At 38.7% G+C, this 25,352-nt stretch overlaps 1 long non-coding RNA gene across 1 annotated transcript in view; it reads left to right on the top strand.

Annotated features, from left to right (window-relative positions):
• LOC127489191 (uncharacterized) overlaps nucleotides 1-22,854 on the top strand; it is a 94,503-nt gene extending 71,649 nt beyond the window's left edge. Inside the window, exons 3-4 of the long non-coding RNA XR_011386957.1 lie at nucleotides 11,173-11,333; nucleotides 16,927-22,854. This is a non-coding gene — a long non-coding RNA (uncharacterized lncRNA). The remainder of the gene's footprint in view (nucleotides 1-11,172; nucleotides 11,334-16,926) is intronic.
• The last annotated feature ends 2,498 nt before the right edge of the window (nucleotides 22,855-25,352 follow it).

The following is a 25,352-nucleotide window of genomic DNA, read 5'->3' as shown; positions in this document are numbered from 1 at the left end:
CTGTTTTGGCAGCTCAATCTCATTAAAGAAATTTGGTTCCTACTAGTGAAGAAATCTGCTCATTAGCCTGCTAACCTAGAACAAGAGCTAGAGTAAGTTCCAGAGTTGAGTAAGGGTGCTTCCGTGGACATCTGGTTGACCTCATGCATGAAGTAGAGCACAGATTGTCTATTTTTTCCTGTATAGGGCCATATACTAAAAATTGTACATTTTTAGTATCTTGCTCTGTTTCAACTATTCAGTTATGTTGATATAGCATAAAAGCAGCCTTTGATCATAGTAAATGAAGGACTTTGGCTATGTTTTGATTGTTTTTATTTACAGAAACAAACAGTAGGTCTGATTTGACTTTCAGCACAGAGTTGGAAAGTTATTTGAAAGGAGTGAAAAGGAGCTGAATACTTCTAATGTGGATATAAACAAAGGATAAAGGAAGAAATGGAAGGGAAAATAAATAGCATATATTCACAAGATGGAAAAACTAAAGTGAATTTTAGATTTAAAACACCCAGCATAGGTAGGAGAGCATATGCAAAAGACAAAGCCAATGTGGGGGAATGGAAGGTAGCTTGGTGCAAGAAGGACACAGAAAACAGTACAGGGAGAGTGATAATGCCATCTTCATTTGATGTTTGCCTGAAGATGTTTTCCTGTGAACTTAAGACCAGGGCCTGATTTACAGAGAGCGTGGACATGATCCCTAGATATTAGGAATGGCAGGTGCCATGTGTGTGTCCATACGCACCGTGCATGTTCTATAAACATTTGCAGCCTACCACATGACCTACTGACCTATGCAACAAATAAAACTGACCTACTGTCACTTACACTACCAATGGATTATTCTGATTTTATCCAAAATATGAATGGAAAATATTTTCTGGAGATTAGATTACCTTTGTGTGTGGGGATAGTAGGAGAGGATTCTTGTTGGTAGGGGATTGGGAACAGGAAATAAAAAAAGTCAAGGGCTCCTATGCATCCAATGCAGAGCTACTGGCATGGAAGGCTTAGATTAAGAATATAGTGATGAGATTTTGAACGTCCTATCAAGCTATGGGGACACAATTAACTCCTAGGAAATGTTTGGAGAATAAAAACTTCATTAAATGAGCTTGGGAAAAAAAAGACATGGAAGAACTTAGAACAAATCCAGAGCTTTAGAGAAGGAGGAGGCAGCTTCCTGGAAGAACCAAAGCTGAAAGTGAGCCATAACTCATGTTTTCTACAATATTTTGAGCATTTACTTATCAGTAAAATTAACTGAGGAGGATGAAAAGGAGTTTGCATGTTCCTGGTGACTTTTCCTCTGCACAATTGAAGGCCACATGATGCCACCCATTGGCTGACACTGGGATTGTAAAACTCTCCAAGTGAAGCTAAAGGGTTTAGACACTATCAGGGACCATGGTGCTCCTAATACTATGTGAAAATTTGCACTAATTTTATATTAACATTTACATGTGGAATAAGGGAAAAAATCTGTTTGCCAACATTGCATAAGCAGATTGAAAGCACCCAACATATTTTACCCTGCATAGATACAGATGTGTATGAAGCAGCTGCAATGCATTTTTCTTCCCTGAATCAAGAATGGAATACTAATTGTCAGTGAGGTTTCTGAAGAATGCAGCAATTTATTATCCTAGCAAAATTTTAAGTTAAATTCATTTCTTTTTATCTGCTTTGTTTTTCATCCACAATATGCTCTAGTTATATAGAAAGATTGTACTGAAAAGCTATAAATTAAAGATTGATTGGCTATAATGTTTTATTGTTTTGTGTTTTCTTTTGCAAGATTTTTAGTATTTTAGTTTTAGATAATGGCAGTTAGGCAACTGCAAAAAACCATGAAAACACTTTTTTTTAAAAGATTTATTCATTTTTTTGAAGGTCAGAGTTAGACAGAGATAGGAGAGGCAGAGAGAGAAGTCTTCCATCCACTGGTTCATTCCCCAGTTGGCTGTAATGGTTGGAGCTTTGCTGATCCAAAGCCAGGAGCTTCTTCCAGGTCTCTCATGCAGGCTCAGGGGCCCAAGCGCTTAGGGCATCCTCTGCTGTTTTCCCAGGACATAGCAGAGAGCTGGATCAGAAGTAGAGCAGCAGGGACAAGAACTGGTGCCCATATGGGATACTGGCACTGCAGGAGGTGGTTTTACCCACTATGTCACAGTGCTGGCCCCAATGAAAACATTCTTAGCTGTGGTAGAAAATGTGAAGTTTGAAATCATGAAGTGGACTTGATGTGACTTTGTGTATTACTGAATTGGGAATTGTGGTCTCATGTTATTACTATCATTTTTTTTAGAGGCTTACACATTCCTAGTGCAGATCATAAACAATAGCTCTGAAGATTCCATAAATACATTAAGAACCTAGCCTTGGATGGACTTTACATTTCTCGTTCAATAATGACTACTGAAGTACCTTTAATCCATGGCCGAATTCTTTCCCCTCCCTTCTTCCATTATTAACCTAATCAACTAACCCTGGGGCTGACAGCTACTTTAGACACTGGAGTAAAAATTTTGAGTGGTTGGGAACACTTAAATTTTTTAAGTGTCCTGATGAGCAAAATTACTGAAATTCTGACTTAATAAGGTAAATGGGCATAACATGAATTATTCTATTTGAGGATAAACTTAGAACATCAATGCATTTCAAACTCCAATATTCAGATATTCAAATAAGGAAAACATACTATAGAAGTAAAAAGCTGTAGAATAAATTGAGATTTGGAAAGGTGACTGGATACATATCTAGACTTTTATTGGTATATTCATTTTATTTCTCTTTTACTTCTTGTTAGCTATCAACCAGTATATCAATATTATGGATTTCATTTTCTGTCTGTTTCTGTCTGTCTTCTTTTTGCTGTTCCATTCAAGTAGATGAAAATAAACATTTCCTTTTTGGATACTTTCTTGGAAAAGGGACCTTAATTTTTTTTTGTTTGTTTTTTTGTTTTTATAGTCAAACATTTAACTTCAGTGCAAAATTTTCTCTTGGCCATGCCTGAATGGTTCAACATTATTGCTTAGTACTTTTGTATTTTCAAACTGTAAATAATTGTCCATTTATTATATTTGTGTGTGGGTGTGATTTCGAGGAATTCTAAATTTTTGATGGGAACTCTAGCCCTAGGTCCAGGCAGACCCACAATCAAAGCCCAAGTATTCATGCTGAAGATGTCTATGGATACTTGGGATATCTCATCGTTTAGACATCAGTTTTAAGGAAATGATAAAATAGTTTCTCTTCTTAATGTTTCTATGAGATTATACTTATAAAATACAGACAAGGAGAGTCAGTGGTAGTTTAATAAAGAGAACTTACCATTCCTATTTGAGAAAATATCTACTGAGTTCATTTGAATTTGTTTAATAAACGTTTCTGAGAGATGGCTTCAGAACTTTTTCCATATCTCAAATATGCAAATATTTACAATCCCTTCTTACTGTAGTTATTTAGGGCTCTGTCTCCTCATTTACTCTTAGAGCCTCTCCTGGGCAAGACTGTGACTTCACCATCATGGTATCCTTTACAGCGTGGCTTCCCAACATGTTGATCCAAACCCTGGTCTGAAAATACGCTCCTCATGGGAAAATGTTCCATGATCTAACTATTTGGGAAACATTGCATACATGCTATGTTCCCCCAAGTGCATTTCAGCTCAACTCATTGAATGTACTGAAAAGCTCTGTAATGCAAAAGTCCTAGTTGTTTAACTCAGTGTTCCTTAAACTTATTTGATCAAAGAGAGCCTTCTTTGCTTTCCAGTAGCATATATTAATACTTAGTGTAACATCTCTCTTAATGCAGCTAGTATAGTGCATGCTTATGTCTCTTGTGTTTTTTATTATATTTCCTGTGTTTCATTTAATATAAAATTCTATGCAATCCTTTTTATATACATCCTGGTCTTAATATTTACTTATTTCAAGAATATGCGTTTTATATATGTATATATGAGAACGAATCAGAATTATTTTAAATTTACCAAAAGCCCTTTTCAAATCTTGTTCCTATCAGCTATTTATTTCTGTCTACCTTAAACATATTGGATTTTTCTCATTAGTTCAGGAACCCTTAGGCTTCTAGGAAGAGAATTCAGTTCCATATGCCAAATGTGCCAACTTAAATTGAAATGTTAATTAAGACAATAGCAACAATTGTAAAGACAAGGCAACTTCTGTTCTCTTAAAATGAATTGTGTTTGTAAAGTTAACTTTGAAAAGTGAGATTCCATTTGGTGACACATAAAACTATTAAAGTTAAAATATCCAACTCTCAGCTCATAAATGTTAGAGTAACATCTGTTCTGATGGCTCTTTCTCTTATGGGAGTAATAACAGATAAAGGTATTCCCATAAATGAATATTCTATAAAGCAGAAACTTAGTGTGCTAACCACTAAAACTCTCTTTAAAAATCTCAGCTATGATAGAAATTGTTCCTAAAAGTATTACATACTTCTCATTCTTATTAGCTCATATAAAATTTGAAACTCTTGATGACTCAGAAATGACTTTCTTTTTCTCTCAGGTTTATAATTATTAGCTTTTATTGTTTATATTCTTTTTAATTTGAAAATTTTTCCAGACATATAAAAATTGCTTATTTATGGGGTATTAGCTGATGTTTTGTTACATGTATTCATCTATAGCATCCAATCAGAGTAAATACACTTACCCTCTCAAGTATTTAATATTTATTTATAGTGAAAGCACCCCTGATTCTCTTATAGGTTTTTAAATAGAGAAATAAATAGTATAGTAATGTTTTTTCAATTTGTTTTTATTTATTTGAAAGTTAGAGATCTTCCATCTACTGGTTTACTTCACAAATGGCCCCAATGACCAGGACTGGACCAGGCTTGTAGCCAGGAGCCCAGAACTCTATCTGTGCCTTCCATGTGGTGCATTATCAGGGAGCTGGACCAGAAGCAGAGCTGCCAGGACTTGAACTATTGTTCATATAAGGGATGCCGGTGTCACAGGTGACAGCTTAACTCACTGTGCCACAATGGCAGCCTAAACAGTGGTGTTGTCTAAAGTCACCCTACTGTGCATCACAACCCCAGAACTTCTTATGTCTGTCTAGCTACAATCTAGTAGTCATCAATCTTTCCCCATTCTTCCCTCTCCAGGTTTTTCCCAGATTTTGGTAACTACTATTATATTTTTAACTTACACGTGATTGTATAATTTTTTAAGCTTTACTGAGTGAGGTAATATGGCATTTGTCTTTCTTTGCTTGGCTTTTTACTCAACATAATGACCTACATTTCCATCCATGTTGTTGCAAATAATATTCCTTCCCTTTTTATGGTTGAATAACATTGCATATGTATACTAAAAGTTTAAAAAAAGATTGATTTATTTAAAGGGAAAAGTCACGTGCATGCATGCATGCACAAATATACACACACATACCCACACAGAGATCTTCCATTTGTTCTTCATTCCCCACAAATGGTTGCAATGGCTAGGGCTGGTCCAGGCTTAAACCAAGAGCCATGATCTCTATCTGGGTCTCACACGTGGGTGGTTGGGGCCATGGTCTACTGGTTTCCCAGGTGCATTAGCAGAGAGCTAGATCAGAAGTGGGGCAGCTGGGATTTGAGTTGGAGCTCTGATATGGAATGCTGGAACCTTAGGTGGAAGCTTAGATCCTGGCACCACAACACTGACCCCACTATATTTATTGTTGTTATTCAGTGGTGGATGCATACTTCAGCAGTTTACATTATTTGGCTATTGTGAATAGTGCTGCAATAAATGGAGTACAGATGGCTATTTGAAAGATTTGATTTGATTTTCCTTGGATATAGTTAGGAGTTGGATTGCTGAATCATGGTAGCTCTATTTTTTTTTTTCTGTAAGGAATCTCTGTGCTGTTTTCCACAATGACTATACTTACATTCCCATTAACAGTGTGCAGAGGTTCCCCTTGTTCCAAGTCCCTGCCAGTGCTTGCTATTTTTTTGTCTTTTTGATTACAGGCAATCTAATTGGAGTGAGGTAATTTTTCATTGTGTTTTTTTTTTTTTTTTTAAAGATTGATTCTTTTTTTTTGAAAGTCAGAGTTGAGAGGGGTCTTCCATCTGTTGGTTCACTTCTCAAATGGCTGCAACAGCCAGATCTACACCAATCCAAAGCCAGGGGCCAGGAGCTTCTTCTGGGTCTCCCATGAGGGTATAGGGGCCCAAGGCCTTGGGCCATCTTCTACTGCTTTCCCAGGCCATAGCAGAGAGCTGGATTGGAAGTGGAGCAGCCGAGTCTTGAACTGGCGCCCATAAGGAATGCCAGGACTGCAGGCGGCGGCTTTACCTGTTAAGCCACAGTGCCAGCCCCTTCACTGTGGTTTTACTTTGTTTCCCTGATGATTAGTAACACTGAGCATTTTTTCCTGTATCTGTTGGCCACTTGTATGTCTTCCTCTGAGAAATCTGTTTAGATTTACTACAGATATTGAGTTGAGTTCCTTATATATTCTGGATATTACCCCTTTTCACATGTATAGCTTGCAAATATTTCCTTCTGTTCTGTAGGTTTTCTTTGTCAACTGCTTATTTTTCTGTACAAAAGCTCTTAAGTTTGGTGAAAGTCCATTAGTCCACTTTTGCTTTTCTTTGGTTTTGTGGTCTAATCCAGAAACTTCTTGTCCATTACAATGTCTTAAAGTGCTTTCCCTGTGTTTTCTTTCAATAGTTTCAACATCTCACCTCTTATATTTAGGTCTTTTACCTATTTTGAGTTGATTATTTGTACATGGTAAGATATAGCAGTGTAGTTTATTCTTGTGCATGTGGGTTAAAAATACTGTCCTTTTTCCAATTCGTGTTCTTAACAACACTTCTGTGGCCACCTTATCTTTGACAAAAGTTTGGATTTACTGTTAAGTTCTTCAGTCTGTTCCGTTGAGCTATGGTTCTTTTATACCAATATCATGCTCTTTTAATTACAGTAGCTTTGTAATATATTTTAAAGTTGGGTAGTATTATGCCTCCTGCTTTACTTATCATTGCTTTGGCTATTTGGGGTCTTTTGTGATTTGATACACATTATATCAATGTTTTCTAATTCTGTGAGAAATGTCATTGGGGTTTTGATAGGTACTGAATCTGTAAATTGCTTTGGGTTGTATGTGCATTTTAATATTCTAATTCATGAACGTGAAATGTCTTTATTTGTTTCCTCTTCAATTTCTTTCATCAATGCTTTTCGGTTTTCATTGTAGAAATCTTTCACTTTTTTGTTCTGTATTCCCAGATTTTTTTGTAGCCATTGGAAATGGGATTTCTTTTTCAGATAAATCTCTATTGACTTTATACATTGACTTTATATCTTCAGCTTTGCTAGGTTTGTTCATTAGTTCTAGCATGTTTTTGTTGGAAACCTTGGAATTTTTTTGTATAAAATCATGTTATTTGCAAACAATTACAATTTGACTTCCTTCTTTCTATAGGGATGTCCTTTATTTCTCTCCTGTCTGATTCGTCTGTCTAGGACTTCCAGTACTCTGTTGAGTAGATGTGGTGTAATTAAGCATCCTTTTCTTGTTCTTGTCCTCAGACAAGAAGTCTTCAACTTTTCCACACCCAGTATGGTGTTAGCTTTCTTCTTTTCACCCTCAATTGTCCTATATTGCAGCTCCTGTGTGTTAGTGATTTCACATGGCTCCCAAAGTGAATTTCTCAGGTGTTCCACTCTACTCCATCTTTTCTCTACCAACCTGTCTCCATTTTAAACCAGCCTCTAATTTGACTATAATAGAGAAGCGAATTTGTAACTGTCTTTAACAAACATTTGCAGATCAATGTTTATACAAGAATCTGAAAAAAATCTTCATATCAATCATTGTCAATTTTTACAAACACACTGTTAATATAGCACTAAAACATCGTGTCCTGGTAAGTTGAGTCTTCTATGAAGACTTGTAGCTCCACAGTAGCTATTTTACCATCTCTAATTCATGCACTTATGCCTCTGTTCAGTTTCTACATAGTTAATTAGTGTTAGCTTGTGTCAGGCCTAATGACAGGTGCTGAGCATTGGTGATTTTCTAAGAAGGAATAGTTGTAGCACTTCTATTTACTGAATTCCTTTAAAAGATTTTATTTGAGGGGCAGTTTTACAGACATAGAAGGAAAGAGATAAAGGTCTTCCATCAGCTGGTTTACCCCTCAAATGGCTGCAACAGAGCTGGGCTGATCTAAAGCCAGGAGTCATGAGTTTCTTCCAGATTTCCTACGCGGATACAGGGGCCCAATCTGTTAGGCCATCTTTCACTGCTTTCCCAGGTGCTTTTGCGAAGAGCTGGATCTGAAGAGGAGCAGCTGGGACACCAATCGGCACCCATATGGGATGCCAGCACTACAGGCAGAGGCCTAGCCCACTATGCCACAGCGTTGGTCCCCTACTTCAAGTTCTTAACTAGCTGATATCAGGAGTCAAGGCTCAAAATACATGTTTTGTAATTGATAAGCCTGGATCAGAGATTAAGGGTTAGATCCACAGACCTAGATGGCTTCTGACTTGGCCTCTTCTCACCTGAATCTGTCCCTGCGGTACAGAGTGCCAATGGAGATATACCTTCCCTCTGCCTGCATTAATGAATACTCATCAGCTTATGTAATTATAGGTTAAGATAAGAACAGAACAGTTATGAACTATTGGGAAGCTGCAGTGAGACTGGCATGATGTAGACATTACACATATCAAATATTTCTTAAATTCTACTAGTTATTTTTATAGACAAGGAAATGAAGGCTAAGAAAGAGGTAAAGTAATTTGCCTAAGCTCTGGCAGTTGATAAAAGGTAGCTTTGGTATTTATACACAATTTACATGGCTCCAATGCTTATGCTCTTGGTTCTGAGAGACCTAAGTTCCAAATTAGTAGGGTTCTCCATTCCTATCTCCTGTGTATGGACTAAAGCCATTTCTATATGTCATTATTGTCTCTCTTTACTCCTCACTAGTTGTCATATGCATACATAGTCCTTTAGGTGGAATCATTGTAACCACAAAGATTGAAGTTGCTATTTTTAGAAACATCCATATAGCTAAGCACAAGATGAACTCTCTAGGGACACCACTGGCTTTCATTGCATGATAGGTGGCATAAGCAAAACCATTGGTTGAGGTGAAAACACCATCAACACAACCACAGTAAAGTAGAACAAATCTAAGATGGTAAATCATTCCCAAGTCTTGCAAATCTCCTTCATGAAAGGTTCCAGGAAGTGGAAACAAGAATATCAAGAAACACTTATTTCATGGGGACATATACCTCTGATAATTATGTTAATACCTGAGTACTCTCATTCTCTGAGAAATTTGGACTTTGCTCTAATTTTTGCGACTAAGACACCAGCTAGTTCCAGATGCCTCTTTACTTATGTGCAACCCTTGGTTAGTGCTCCCTCTAGTGGCAGCTTATTGACTTCACCATAATTACCCTCTCTTGATATGTATTTATATGGTTAAAATCATAAGAGTTTTCAGTTAATCCGTTCTTACATGGTCTTTATTTCTATAATTTTAATTACCATAATAACTACAAGTTTTATTTGATGTAATTTATTAGTTACTTCCACTTTTACTATTAAAATAATGTCCTGTTCAGTATACTAATATATATTTAAAGCATTTCCTTAGATTAAATATTCAGTAGTTGAATTTTGAGTACACAGGGCATGTCTCTTTATATTGGGTCAAATTCTTCTATGTGAGTTTAAAAGAGGCTGCTGTTATCACACAGCTGGTTAAGCTGCCACCTGCAGTGCTGGCATCCCATAGTGTGCTAGTTTGAGACCTAGCTACTCCATTATTGACCCATCTCTCTGCTAAAGTGCCTGGGAATTCAGTAGAGGATATCCAAAGTGCTTGGGACCATGAACCCATATAGGAGACCTGGATAAAGCTTCTGGCTTTAGACTGGCCCAGCTTCAACCATTGCAGCCATTTTGGGGGTGACAGCATATGGAAGATCTCTCTCTCTGTTTCTACTCCTCTCTCTGTGTAACTCTGCCTTTCAAATAAATAAAATAGATCTTTTATTTTTTGACATTTAATCTTTTTCTTTTTTCTTTCTTTTCAACTTTTATTTAATAAATATAAATTTCCAAAGTACAACTTTTGAATTATAGCAGCTTTCCCCCCATAACCTCCCTCCCACCTGCAACTATCCTATCTCCCATTCCCTCTCCCATCCCATTCTTCATCAAGATTCATTTTCAATTATCTTTATATACAGAAGATTAACTTAGTATATACTAAGTAAAGATTTCAACAGACTGCACCCACAAAGACACACAAAGTATAGAGTACTGTTTGAGTAGTAGATTTACCCTTAATTCTCATAGTACAACACATTAAGGGCAGAGGTCCTACATGGGGAGCAGGTGCACAGTGACTCCCGTTGTTGATTTAACAACTGACACTCTTATTTATGATGTCAGTAATCACCCGAGGCTCTTGTCATGGGGGGCTTAACAGAGTTACAACACAATCTGACCAGGACAAGATCATTCATGTGTGTGTGTGTTTGTGATTCATGATTTGAAAGTCAGAATTAGAGAGAGAGAGAGGTCTTCCATCTGCTAGTTTACGCCCCAGATAGCTGCAACAGCTGATGCTGCGTGGATCTGAAGCCAGGAGCTTCTTCTAGGTCCCCAACGTGGTGCAGGGGCCCAGGGACTTAGGCCATCTTCTACTGCTTTCCCAGGCTATGGTAGAGAGATGGATCAGAAGTGGAGCAGCAGGTACTTGAAATAGCACACCCATATGTGATGCTGGCACTGCAGATGATGGCTTTACCCACATTGCCACAGTGCTGGCCCCAACATATTTATATTTTTAAATATCAGTATATTATTTAAAATTTGCATTTCACTTAGGAATTAGAGGCTGATTATTTTCTATTTGTCACCATTTGTACTTCCTTGGGTATTAATTATGCATTGACATATTTTCTAGTTTGTCAGGATATTTGGTCTGATCTGGGTAAATTAATCTACATGGAGATATCTCTTTAAATAATTGATTACTCCTATTTAAGTGTTCATGCCCACCTGCTTTTTTTCTTGTCTGTCATTCATATAGATTCTATTGTTCAATTTGTCATACTGTAGTTTACTGTGTGCTCCATGTCTGTCTCCTATACAGGGTTATTAATTTCTTCAGAAATATGTGAAGTGACCAAGGACACATAGTAGACATTGAAAAATGTAAGAAGAGGAAATCTGCCCAGAAAAAGTCTGCATCATGGGACTGAGACCTTAACATCTGCAGGCACAGGTGTTTCATTGTCACAGGAAGCAGGTGAGGTAAGTTGATACCTGTGCTGTAATGAGAGAAGGGAGCTTATGTTTGCTACAACAGAGTAGAGCAAATCCTCTCTACTTTTGTGTTGAATAAAGCCCCATAATATTGTAGTGGAGACTCATAATCACACATTTTTTGTTTTGGCTCTGAATATAATAGCAAAAAAGGGTCAGAACACCACCTGCTAGGAAGCAGTAGTCTGAATCATCACTGCAGGGTGTAGCTGAAGGCTAGGGGCGATAGTTCTGTTATCTTAGAGCATTCCCAGGTTGATCTCATTCCAGCTCTGGGCCCCTGATATTATTTTGGTGGATGGAGACATTTGATTTTGTGCAAGGAGTTAAGGACCCTGAAATTAATAAGAAAGAAGTAGTCCTACCCTTTAAGCTGCATCACTCTCTGGTGTATTACAAATATATACATATATTAATGGAGGCCAAATTATAGTCTCACTTGGAAAGGGGCACTAGTCACTTTTGGTGCCTGTGCTGGAACACACTACCTGGACTCCATAGTCTTTTCATAAATGTTATGTAAGTAAGTAGAAACAGCAAAGAATTCTCAGTTCAGATACGTTCCCCCAGACAAATAACTGTTTGAACTTCTGTTTGGTTATGCCAAAGTTATAAATTCTTAAAACCAACAAAATTTATGTTTTCTCTTTGGCTTCAAAATCTACAAAGATTTCCATTCAAAGAAGTGACAGCTACCATTGTGTGTCAGTTTTTTTTTTTAAATCATAACTTTATATCTGATGATCTACTTCTAGAGTTAATTTGAGTGTGTGGTAATATCACCTTTCCTGAGCGAGAAAACTAAATAGTCCCTCTCAATTATCATCACGTAGGTCATCAGGTAAATCACAAGTTTTATGATGTGTTTTCAAAGTTTGATGAAGCACTATGTTTTCTTTTTGCTTTTGTTAAAACATGAGTTACTTCTAGAGCCTTCTAGTGACTGTTGTTTATCCTGGTCAGCGATGTTGTCTTTTCGGGGTCAGAGTATCTCAGTCCTTCAGGGGACTCTCTTGAGTTCATGTGCTTTCTGGGGAAGCTGACCTCCCCTTGGCTCTGGAGATAGGCACGAGCCCACGCCTTGTGGTGACTTTTTTTACACTATTGTCAGTGCCCCTTTCCTCCTGGGGTCACTAGTCCAGCAGGAAACAAAATTAGCATTGGCCCTAAATGCCATCTTTTGGGGGACTCGGCTGAAAAGGAAGATAAAATACTGAAAGTTATACTGAGTGACGGACTTCTAAGATATCATTTGAATCCAGTAATGTGTGGATGTTCTCTTAGCCTTGTTCCCATTTCAAGAGTCAATACATTTTTTCTGTTTAATGAAATAAGATCCCATTGGGTTTCTGATACCAGAACCAGAAAAAATCTTCCTTAATGAAGTTCTGGTAGGTTTTGTAAACTGCAGTTCACTTCTGTAAACTTGAGTTTTTGTTATTGTTCTTATTTTGGTTGGTACAGATCCCAGTGGTGAAGCAAGAATGTTTTTGTGAAGTTATTCTCAGTGATTGGCAGAGCTGATATTGCTGCGTAACTTGGGCCAGTTGGATGTCTATTAGGCATTTCAGAGTTAACTAGTGAAGACAGGATTCCCAACTTCCACCCCAGACTGATTCCTTCCCCTAGAATCCTCCATCTCATTTAATGACACTTATATTTATCTCACTGCTCAAGTACCACCTGGCAATCATTCTTCGTTTCCCCCTTTTCCTCAAGCCTTATGTTAAGCTACCAGGAAATCCCTTTAAGTTCACCTCCAAAGTATCTCCTAAATTTCTCTCTCGCTTATAGTCTTGGCAAAGGCTTTAAGTGGCCTTCTTAGTTATGATGTGTTGTATGCTGAGTCATCCCAGTGGTCTCATAACCCAGGTATGGGTACTCTCTGCCTGGAATCTCCTCAATGGCATCCCAATGCCCTAGAGATGATACTGATTCAGTATCACACTTGTAACATCTCACTTGTGATTCCTACTTATGTCTACATTATGCCACTTCCTTTCCTGAATATTATGCTTATCATTGTACTTCCTGATCCTTGAGGTTGTTAAAAACCATTAAAACCAGGCCAGTGCCGTGGCTCACTAGGCTAATCCTCCGCCTGTGGCACCAGCACCCCGGGGTTCTAGTCCCGGTCGGGGTGCCGGATTCTGTCCTGGTTGCTCCTCTTCCAGTCCTGCTCTCTGCTGTGGCCTGGGGAGGATGGCCCAGGTCCTTGGGCCCTGCACCCGCATGGGAGACCAGGAGGAAGCACCTGCTCCTGGCTTCGGATCGGTGCAGCGTGCTAGCTGCAACGCACCAGCTGTGGCGGCCACTTACGGGGTGAACCAATGGAAAAAAGGAAGCCTTCTCTCTCTCTCTCTCTCTCTCTCTCTCTCTCTCTAACTCTGCCTGTCCAAAAAAACAAAACAAAAAATCATTAAAACCAAATATTTAAAGTAGTACGTTATGGCAGGTCGTAGTCCATTTCCCTCCACATGTCAATTTGGCTTCAGGTTTCTAGAGAGCAACGTTGATGGTTTTTGTAACTTTTCATAAGTTCCTAAGATTCTATACCTATTTTCATCTGTTCTATATTGCATCTCAACTATATTGTTAGGCATGGGCATCATCAACATCATCATTCATGGAAGCATAATGAGGGTGATGCGAGTTTTAACTCACCCAAGGTGGTAATGATTAGTAAACCACCAGTGTCAAGCCTGAACCTCATGTGTTTTCTGTCCTAGATCATTGCTTTTTATTCTGTTACTTTCTGGCAATGATTGGGCTGGGGCCAGAATGACTCTTTCCCTATAAACATCAACCAGAATATAAACCTCAAAACTTTAAATACAGAATTCTTTCAAGATCTGCATGAACCAAGCTAATAATGATGGAGTTCCTCAGGGTAGAAACATTGCCTGCCTTGTGTAGGCAAAAAGCAGCCTGTTCTCAACACATGGGGACAAATATGGAAGGGATTCTCTGTTGAATACATACATACATGCAAGGCTTCCATAGAGGAATGTGTAAAAATCAGAAAAAGTCAACCACATTTCTTATTACAAAGAAAAATAAATTTTGGAATCAACTTCTTAGAAATGTACTTCTATGAGGATTGATGGAGGCCAACCAGGTATGGCCTGCAAACATTTCTACACACCTGAATACTTACCAGCTCAAGGCTCATTTCAGGAGACCTATGACAAGAGGGAGAACTGAGGGTATCCAAGGATTCTTCATTCAGGTTCTGTTTGCCTTTCCTCAAATGACTTGCACCTGCCTCTCATGAATGCATACTTCCTTACTAGGCTCTGTTTCTGTTTGCTTTTATTAAATAAATATATATATGAATTTTATTAAATATATATATATATATCCCACCAAACAAAGTGTACATTAGTGAGCAGGATATCTGCAGCCAGCCACTTAGAAAATCAAACTGTTTATCACAGAGGCCTGATAACACTGCACCATGAATTCTCAGTGTACAGCTGTATTTTTTCTTTATCACTGAAAATGCTGAAACAAATGAGGAGATTTTGACACTGGGTATATCAACTTTATGGCGGCCATGAGACTTGATCTGAGTCAGTGACGTGTAGGGAAGAGAAGAGGGTTTGTAAAGCATATACTGGCAGTCCATAAACTTTAACTGGGCTTCCAGGGTGTTCTGTGGTTGTGAGGAAAGGAGCCCTGCTTTTCTCCTTCAATGTAGAAAAGTAGGGTCCAGAGGCAGCAGATGTGAAATGAATGGAGGCTGAAGCTGGATGGGCCCAAACTGGCAGTGCCTTTAGCAGGGTTATGGTAGCAATATGACAAAGGAGGAAGGAGGCTATTGCCTGATTGCCAAGCACAAGTCTGCAGGAATCTGACTTTTTTCGATAGCTTCCAGTTTCCCCTTTCTTGACAGAGAAGGAAGGCTGGTCAGGATGCTCTGATTGCTGGAGATCTTATAAACTGTCCCAGTGGCTTATGCTAAGCCAGTGCTGGGTAGAGGCCAGGTAAAGCATCAACTCCCTTGACCCCATATTTTCTCATCTCCATTTTCCTCAAACAGGATTTAAATATGTCATTGTACTATATTTTTGAGACTGCATGCAACAATGGAAAACACATGTACCATACAGTTTTGGATTTAAATTCTACTTTGTCATTGAACTTGGGCACGCCATTTTAACTTTCTGCATCTCAGCTTTGAATATGTAAAAATCTTTTTCAGAAGGTTTGTTAAATATTCACTAAATATTAATCGAGTTCCTAATATGTAGCATACACTGTCTCCTGGGTGCGGGGAGTCAATGTTGTTAGAGAGTTTACAGATAAGTGAGAGAGCTAGCTATTAGTCAAATAACCCCATGGATGACTCTGTGACTTCTGTGATTGCATTGTGGAGGGGGACCAGTGCCTATGGCTGTGAAGGTTGTGCACTGTATAACTCCAGAGGTAATCATTCATGTTGTAGTTTATTTTGAGTGGTGCTCTCTAAAGTTGTATAGTCCATAAACTATGTTGCAGTACATGGCAGCTTAGTCTGAAATAAGGACTCTGAAAGAAAGGGATCTGGCTCTATTATAGAACATAAAAAAGCATAATTAATTTATGCTGGAGAGTTGGGGGAATGCATATGCAAACAGGAAGTGCTACTTCAGCTGAGAGGCACAGTAAGTACCAATTCCATGCCTAGTACTGGATCAGTCATGTTATAGACTATGAAATATGTGTGGCCTTCAAAAAGGTCATGAAAAATTCACATTATGAAATAATTGCATGGATTTCAAAACTTTTTGCATCAAAATAAACTTTTCACTGAGTTTTTCATCATTTTTGATATACCCTTATATATAGTGTTTCTTAATTATTTTGTGATTTTTTCTTTAACCGTAAAGCACCTCTCTTGAATCTTATTTTGCTTATTGGGTATGGCATTGGGTATTTTCCTGAGCAAGATCATTGACTGAGCTCAGAAGTTCTCTGAGCAGGAGGCAGGCTGTCACAGAGGGAACCTACGTAGGAAATCCCATCTTTTGATGATAGGATAGATTCTGAGCTGTGGTTGAGTTTGGGTCTAGTTTGGGGTAAAGGTCATAGATAATAGATGAAACATAGCAAGGTCTTGTACATTATCACTGTTAGTAATGAAATTTCCAGTCCTAGATCATTCTCCAGTGAAGCTCTCAGCCCTGGCTGCGGCAAGAATACCTGTGAAATAGATATTGGGATCTGCAGTCTGTCTGGCTCCCTCCGCTGATTTCTTCTGTAGTTATAAGAGCATGAGAAAGGAGCTAAACCAAGAGTATGATGGCACTTGGAGAAATAGGAACATAGATGTGGTAGAGTTCACCGTGGGAAGTAAGCATTAAGAGTCTTATGGTTTGGAGGCTGATAAATATTATCTCCTTAGGCTGGATACATACCTTCCACACACTCCAATCTTGAGAGAGAAAAGGTATGTATCATTTTTCCATATTTCCTCTGTGCATTGTAGGCATGCCCAGCTTCTTGTTGGCCCCTCTCTACCTTTCTCTACTCTGCTGTCTGTACTATGAGGCTAATCTTCATGGACCCATCAATGGGTTTCCTTGTTGTTTGCTTCTAGATGCCTTTGGCCAAAGCAATCCCCCTTGTAAGAGATTAGAGGAAAATAGTTGAGAGCAAGATCAGAGCATGCATTGTCAAACCAGAAGTCACTCAGAGCTATCAATCAGTGGCCTGTGTTGCCAAAAAACTCTGCTGTCATCTACATTATGTTTAGTAAACCTACTCAAGACGTGCCATAGCAACCACTGTGGAACAAGAGGCTCCACCCATGCCAGATTGCTTCAGCCTGAAGGTGGTCCTTGATGAGTGGATTACTTTCCAGGTATCCAATTCTATATGACTCCTTATTTTTGGTTTTTGGTGACTACACTTTCTTTCCATCCTAGGGTTGGCAACAGTGTAGCTTCTACCAGATCTGGGTTATGGGTGACTGGTTTCTCTTAACTTTATTTTTGGAAATAGTCTTATTGTACGCCATGGGGTCCCCAGTTGAGTTTATTACAGATTCTTGCCTCCACAGTCAAATAATTCAAAGTGGAGGCAGAAAGATATGCAGGAAAATAGGATTTATTCAAAGGAAAAGATCAGCCATGTTTGAGAGAAAGAGAATGAACAAAAAGTCAAAATACAAAAGATTCCAAAGAACAGAAACCCTTTAATAAAGAACCTCTTCCTCTCAAAAAACAAAATACCCTCAACAAGATTAGATCTATCCCATCTGGTGGCATTAGGGTATGGTGCCCATTATGGAGCTTAATTGAATTTCAAAAGGGGATGGAGTTGGGGCTGGGGCTTGGGCACTTCATATTTCCCTTGTCCTTTGTAGGAAATACTGGAAGTGCCATGCTGTAAGGTACATGATTGGAGTGGAAGTATCATTTTATTATAATAACCTTAAGGTCATCATGGAGACACATCCTGTGGCTATTTCTAGCTACCTATGGGTTCTAAGTTTGTAACACTGTGGAACTCAGTTTCTGTTACATGAAAAAATGTGTGAAAGGCTAGGTGGTGTGTGGGAGGTGGGTCTGAATGGTGCACTGAAAGGGAAGCGAGTCTGGGTTGTGCACAGAGGTGGGGTTGTCACACAGGCCAGAGTGGACTGTCACATGGGCTAAGCTGCTGTTATGCAGAGGCTGGCTAAGCTGTCCCATGGCAGGTTGGTCACTGGAGCATCCCATAGTGGCAAGATGTACTGTGGCTGTCAAACCATAGGTCACTCAGAGCTATCAATCAGTGGCCTGTGCTGTCAAAAATTCTGCTGCCATCTGCATTATGTTTAGTAAGCCTACTCAAGTCACTCCATAGAAACCACTGTGGATCAAGAGGCTACTATATACTGGGAACTGCATTCATAGAAAGATGCCATGACTCTCAGATCAGAATTTTTCAGTTTACAAAGTGCTTTGGAGGAACATGAACAGAGACAAAATACACTTGCTCTTATGTAGAGCTTTGTGTTTAATGCTTGTTCTCTCAGAGCTCACAGAGCTGGGCATTCACAGCACTTTGACAGAAGTTGCCCTATTTCTTCCATTCTTTAACTTTTCTAGCAGCAGATAGCTACAGCCTGAAATTCCAGTTTTGTATTAAATAAAAAGCTTTGTGCATAGAATTTTCTCATGGCAAGCTTGGATATTATGAAGCCAAGTAAGACTCAAACTCAGTCTGATTATTTAATAAACAATGAATAAAGCGATTGACCTTGATTATAATCAGGACTTGAATGACTTTCCATAGTATTAAAATTCCTGTGGCTGGTGGAGGCTGCTGTCCAAGGTCCATAGCCTTGTGGTCACTGTCTCCTTCCAACTGGCTTACACATTGGGAATCCTTTGGGTGACTGCCCATGTTCTGAGAACTCCAAGGCTGCTCTGGTCAGCATGTATGTGGACTCAGGTTAATGGGTCTAGCAACAAGGTCCTGAACCTCCAGAGCAAAGGTGTGGCTATCTGCTGTCCTTTCTTACTTGGAGAAGCACAGCAAATGTCTTCATTCATTCATTCATTTGGTTGTGTCTTTGTAAATTCTACCCATTTTTCTTTGAACTTTTTGATTAAAAATGCTGTCAGCCAAGCAATTTGATCTGCAAGGGAAGATGCTATTTGTGATGCATTTTTCATTTCTTTTCATCACTTTTTTATTTTTTAGTAGTTGAAGATCCCTTCATGCTTGAAAACCTTTTGAATTTTTTCTTCTGTCATGAATGTAAAGTGGAAGATGACAGATGTGTTAACCTTTCTCTTTGTAATGTCATTTGCATTACTTTGGGTCTCTGTACATAGCTTTGGAGTCTACATGCATGAAAACCACAGCTATAGCTGGCTACCTTGTTGCTGAGATACTGAGATACAGAGAACTCAGGTGATAGACACCTCCCTTCTCTCCCTGCCCTATTTGTGGTGACATCTGGGGTTGAAAAGTGACAGGACTTAAAGTGCCTGCAGAAGGGATTCAGAGATGCAGAGCACCTTCAAGGCATTAAATCCCTTTTGCTAGCACTTGTTTCCAAGAATTTCCACTGCAACCTATCTTGAGACTCCTTAATGAATTTGAAAATCACTTAGCATGAACTTCGTGCCTGGCACCACGTTAAACATTGTGGAGAGAACACATAACCACTGTCCTGCGGCTCATGTCCCATGTGGGAGACAGATACACACACTCACATATCAACTAAGCATAGGGGTTGTAGGAGCAACAAGGTGGCTCTTCCTAATCTAGCTTTGGCAGATGACCCAACGCAATCATAGCACTGACTGTGGGACTGCCGGGAGGACAAGGTAGACACGGGCAATCAGGTGAGTTGTCCTGATCCTCTTCTCCTGGATCTCCATTTAGGTTTATAAAAGGGCTTTAACTTTTCAGTCCAGTGAGTGTCTTCTGATGCCAAAAACTCCAGAAGCTTCTTAAGCAAGTATAGTCTATGTGAAGATCAATACCTTAATTGGTAGTTATCTGCAGCTGACCTCCAGTGAGGAGGTAGCAGGGACTGCTTCTGCAGGGCAGTTAATATTTTGTTTTTATTTACAGTATCCAATGCAGTGCCTGGTATAGAAGAGAAACTTGGCCCGAGGCATTCAGAAAGGGCTGAGTTTCTCTTCTGCACCAGTCACTACACTGGATTCGGAGTTGAGTGATCTGTGTTCTAGCCAGGCAGCTCTTGATTCATCACATTTTCCCTATCTTGGTTTCCTCATCTATAAGGTGAGGATCATACTTGAAGAGCATCAAGGACATTTCCTACTTTGATATTCTCTTAGTCACACATACAATATAGAATAAAATTGTAAGCTGCCTTCTCAAAACAGAAAAAGGTCAGTTTCCTGACAGTACAAGACTGACTCTGTGAAGGGCGTATAATAGCAGTTCAGGCTATAAAATGAAATCAGATAAGCTCTAAAGTCAATGCATTTCACAGTGGAGTATTTGTGGTTGATTGAACTGTTCAGAGATTAAATATTCAAGGTTAAAGATACAACTCCATTAAGGGGATCTATATCCTTGTGACATGCAACAGAATTTTTTCAATACTTCTAGTTTATTAAGCTCTTTGGAACATCAAAGCTCTGGGTAGAATATGGATAGTAAACATATTGCTTCTTGGAAATGAAAAAAAAAAAAAACTAGGATTAGAGACTCTGGGATGATCTATTAAATTGTCAGCTTATTGACAAAGTCCAGTATGGATGTGGTAGGTTATATTCCTAGTCCATCTAAGTATTGAATAGATAAAATATTTCATGACAATAATTGATTCACATGGAAAAGTTTCCTCATTTCCCAACCACACCAAAACTTCAACACTAAGAACCACTTTGTGCAATATATCCTTTGTCTCCAATATGAATAAAGACACAGTGCCATTCTCCAAAGTGTGTCTTCTAAATCTCGCCGAAGATTCAGCCCAATTTTTTTCTCTTGAGTATTTGCTAGTATTTAAAAAGCTCTGAAAATGGAGAGGAGTAGCAGTCAGTAGTTTTTTGTTCTTTTTTCTAGATGTGGGCACAAAGGGCCTTAAGATTGATGTTTTGTTTCAAGTTAGATGATCACTCTGGTGTGAAAGAAGGCAGAACAACTGACCAAAGGAAAAATATCACTAATATCATTAATTAGGAATTTTGCAGGAATTGTAATGGATATCAATTAATACAAGAGACTTAGTCATTAAAAATGTTTTGTTCCAGGACAAAAAGAAAAATCTATGGAAAAAGATTTGCTACATAAAGCAGGAAAGACTTAGGAGGGAATTGGAGTGCAGCACAGGATGTTAGCCACGTGGAGTGGGAAGGCCATGGCAGAAAACTAGCCCTTAACAACTATGGTTTGAGACAGAATGAAGAAAACAGCTGAAAAAGTTGAACATAAGAGTTGTCTTCATTATACTCTATAGAAAATACCATTACATTTTACTGACTGTCTATACCCTCCTTTCCCTGTCTCCAGTCTTGATCGCAGAATTAAGGGTTGGCTGAAGTGGGAAACCAATTGCCGTGGCTTCCAAGGGTCTGAGGTCCAGGATTGCAATGGGCTGTACATAGGAATGCTTCATTTCAAAACACCTTTTGTATATGAATTTTGAGAACTTTTAAATTTTTTGTTCAGGGTTGGGAGAATTCAATATAAGCACAAAGCAATTTAGGAGTGCTGCTCCTGAAAGAGTTAACTTCTTAGGGTTAATGGTGTTAAGGTACATGACATCTGTCAATATGAGGCTATCATCAGTATAAATTTCACCTTTCAACATCCCTGTAAATGGGTTACATCTTGTAAAATGAGATACATAGTATTCATGAATATGGCAAAATGTGGGATCTCCATCACGTATCTGAGGGTCTGCTATAGTCAAAGCCGTTTAAGTTTCAAATGAAATAATTTCTTCGGATGGGAGGCAAGTTGTAGTTTCTCATTCATTAGTCATTAGCTAAGCTATTGTGTATCTACTAACTTCTAACTTATTGATAGCTTTTGGGAAATGGAAATAAAAAAACTCAAATCAAATAAAGAAACCAGAGTGAGTTTTGTGTGCTGCCAACCATAAAAGAGAACATTTGAATTTATGAATAATGAATACAAGGACTTTTGCTTGGACTCAATTTTCTTGGCTGTTACCAATGTCTCCGTGAAACAAATAACCATTAACTTGCATGCTGGTCACCTCTCAGGATACATTGAGAAATATGATGGTGTCAGAAATCACTTTTGGTGTGAAAGGAGTGTTATTCTTTATTACATTTTCAGTTTCTTACACTTATAAAAGTCTCCAAGTCTACGGGCTGGTGTTGTGTGTGGTATAACAGGTGAAACAGCTGCCTGTGACACTGGCTGTAAATGGGTGCTGGTTTGTGTCCCATCCGTTCCACTTCTGAGCCAGCTCCCTGCTAATGGTCTGAGAAAAGAACAGAAGATGGCCCAAAAATTTGGGATCCTACCACCCCCATGGAAGACCCAGAAGCTCTGGCTTTGGCTTGGCCCAGCCTGGCCATTACAGCCATCTGGGGAGTGAGCCACCAGATGGAAGACGTCTCTCTCTGTCTCTCCCTGTTTCTCGCTCTCTGATTTTCAAAAAAAAAAAAAAAAAACCAAAAACCCACCACCAACAAAAAACCTTAATGTCTCCAAGTCTGGAGAAATGCTGAAAATCTTCCCATGGGAGAGCATATGCTTATTCAGATAATCTAAATTAACACATGGGCAATAAAGTCACTTGTATCTAATTTTGCACACTGCAATTTCCCTGTGGATGAGAAGGGAGATAGGATAGATTCAAAGTTATAGAGCATGAGACCAGCTCTGCTGATGTCAGTCAGCAGTTTTTAGATCTTAGGAAAGTCTTCTGAGCCTTAGGTGAGGCTTCAAGTTTTCCTTACTCATCAACAATATTATAAAACCTACTTGCATAGTGTGGATATTTGGCCTGCTTTCCATATTGGGGTGCCTGTATTTGATACTTGTTTCTAGCTCTTACCTCCAGTTTCTTGCTAATGTGGACCCTGCAAGGTAGGGATGATGATTCAAGTGATTTGGTACCTTCCACTCATGAGGTCCATGATCCTACTTCTGCCCCCTTGACCACTGTGGGCATTTGGAGAGTGAACCAATAGATGGGAGCTCCTTATCCTCTATGTCTCTCTAAGTAAACAAATACAAATTAAAAATAAAATCTACCTATTTTTAAACTTAGTAAATATAAATTTCCAAAGTACAGTTTGTGGATTACAATGGCTTCCCCCACCCCCATAACTTCCCTCCCACTCGCACCCCTCCCATCTCCCGCTCCCTCTCCCATTCCATTCACATCAAAATTCATTTTCAATTATCTTTATATACAGAAGATCCATTTAGTATATATTAAGTAAAGATTTCATCAGTGTGCACCCACACAGAACATAAAGTTTAAAATACTGTTTCAGTACTAGTTATAGCATTACTTCACATTGGACAACACATTAAGGACAGAGATCCCACATGAGGAGTAAGTGCACAGTGACTCCTGTTGTTGACTTAACAAATTGACACTCTTGTTTATGGCATCAGTAATTACCCTAGGCTCTTGTCATGAGTTGCCAAGGCTATGGAAGCCTTTTGAGTTTATCAACTTTGATCTTATTTAGACAGGGTCATAGTCAAAGTGGAAGTTCTCTCCTCCCTTCAGAGAAAGGTACCTCCTTCTTTGATAGCCCGTTCTTTCTACTGGGATCTCACTTGCAGAGATCTTTCATTTAGGTCTTTTTGTTTGTTTTTTTTGCCAGAGTGTCTTGGCTTTCCATGCCTAAAATACTCTCATGGGCTCTTCAGCCAGATCTGAATGTCTTAAGGGCTGATTCTGAGGCCAGAGTGCTGTTTAGGACATCTGCCATTCTATGAGTCTGCTGTGTATCCTGCTTCCCATGTTGGATCGTTCTCTCCCTTTTTGATTCTATCAGTTAGTATCAGCAGACACTAGTCTTGTTTGTGTGGTCCCTTTGACTCTTAGACCTATCAGTGTGATAGTTCAGTTATGAACTGAAATCGATCACTTGGACTAGTGAGATGGCATTGGTACATGCAATCTTGATGGGATTGTATTGGAATAAAATCTACTTTGAGAATTGTTTTAAAAATTGTTCAAAAAGATATAAAATATAAGAGGATTATTAGCTTTAAGCCCAACTTATTTACACATCTAGATTGCCTATATAAAATTTTAAACTTGTTTTCTAGAATAAGGTGTTAAAGACTGAAAGTTTTGCCCTTCCAACACTGCCATGCTGATATTATAAGCCACAATTAGAAGGTGAGACTTTTGGGATGTAATCGGCATTAGTAGGGCAGATCCTTTATGAAGGGGATTGATATTCTATAAAACAGGGACCAGAAGGCTCTCTAGATTTTCTTCTTGCCATGTGAAGATACAATGGGAAGCATACAGTCTGCAGCCTGAGAGAGGGCCCTCATAAGAAGCCTACTAAGCTGACAACCTCATGTCTGAGCTCCAGCCTCCAGAACTGTGATAAACAAATGTCTATTTCTGTAAGCCAGCCATTGCCATTCTATGGTGCTTTGTTATAGCAGCCTGAACCAAGTCATAAGGAGAGATTGAGTCTATCAGAACATTGCTTTGATGAAAAGGCTTTCTGTATTGAGAATGCATTTTATAGGAGAATTGCACTAAATGAGCAAAACAGGAACAATCACCCACTTTTGTTTTTTTGCCTTAAATTTGAGGGAGAGTATGATACTATATGCTACAAATGGAAAGATCTCTGGCCAGGGCCTCATTCCTCAAACATCATCTGACAAGTCTTTTCCATAAAATTCCTCTTGGGTCAGGTCTTTGTGATTATTAGAATTTGGGGAGCATATAATGAACCTGCAAAGAAAAATCTGATATTGGCAGAATTCATACTTCACTTCTAGCCATAAACTCAGCTTCATAAACTAGAGTGTCTTCACATTTGCAAATCTGAGTATCATTTAAAAATTAAACTTGATTACAAGCTATTTTCATTTAGAAGAGGGACCATTTTTTAGGCTATGAAGGCTGTTGGTGTTTTCTCTGGCATTACTTTACCTAGAAGTCCAAGTCTACTTCACTGATAATCTCATTGGTTGAAGGAAGGAAGGAAGGGAGGAAGAAAGGAAAGAATGAACAGAGGGAGGAATGCAAAGAATTGATCTTTCAGTTGGCTAAAAAATTGCCCCAATCCCTTGATAAAGAGAATCTATGGTTTGCCTTCCTTTGAGAGATTTGTGTTTGCAGAACTAAAATCCACCAAAAGTACACTTCAAGGACTCTGAAAACTGAGGCCAAGGTCATTTTAAAAGTAAATTAATCCTACTGATTTCTGTCTTATACATGTCCTTAGAGTCAGAGAATTATGGTGAGGCAGGATTCTTATTTGCTAAATGAAATGTTAAAACCAGCTAGTAAAAGTTGTCAAATTTATAGTGGAGATAGTAAAAATGGGAATTGCAATCATTTAGGCATAAGTAATTTTTGTG

The sequence above is a fragment of the Oryctolagus cuniculus genome, chromosome 2 (assembly GCF_964237555.1).
Source record: "Oryctolagus cuniculus chromosome 2, mOryCun1.1, whole genome shotgun sequence".
Lineage (NCBI taxonomy): Eukaryota > Metazoa > Chordata > Mammalia > Lagomorpha > Leporidae > Oryctolagus > Oryctolagus cuniculus.
The sequence above is the reverse complement of the archived record's forward strand: the minus strand, read 5'-3'. Positions and strand labels throughout refer to the sequence as shown.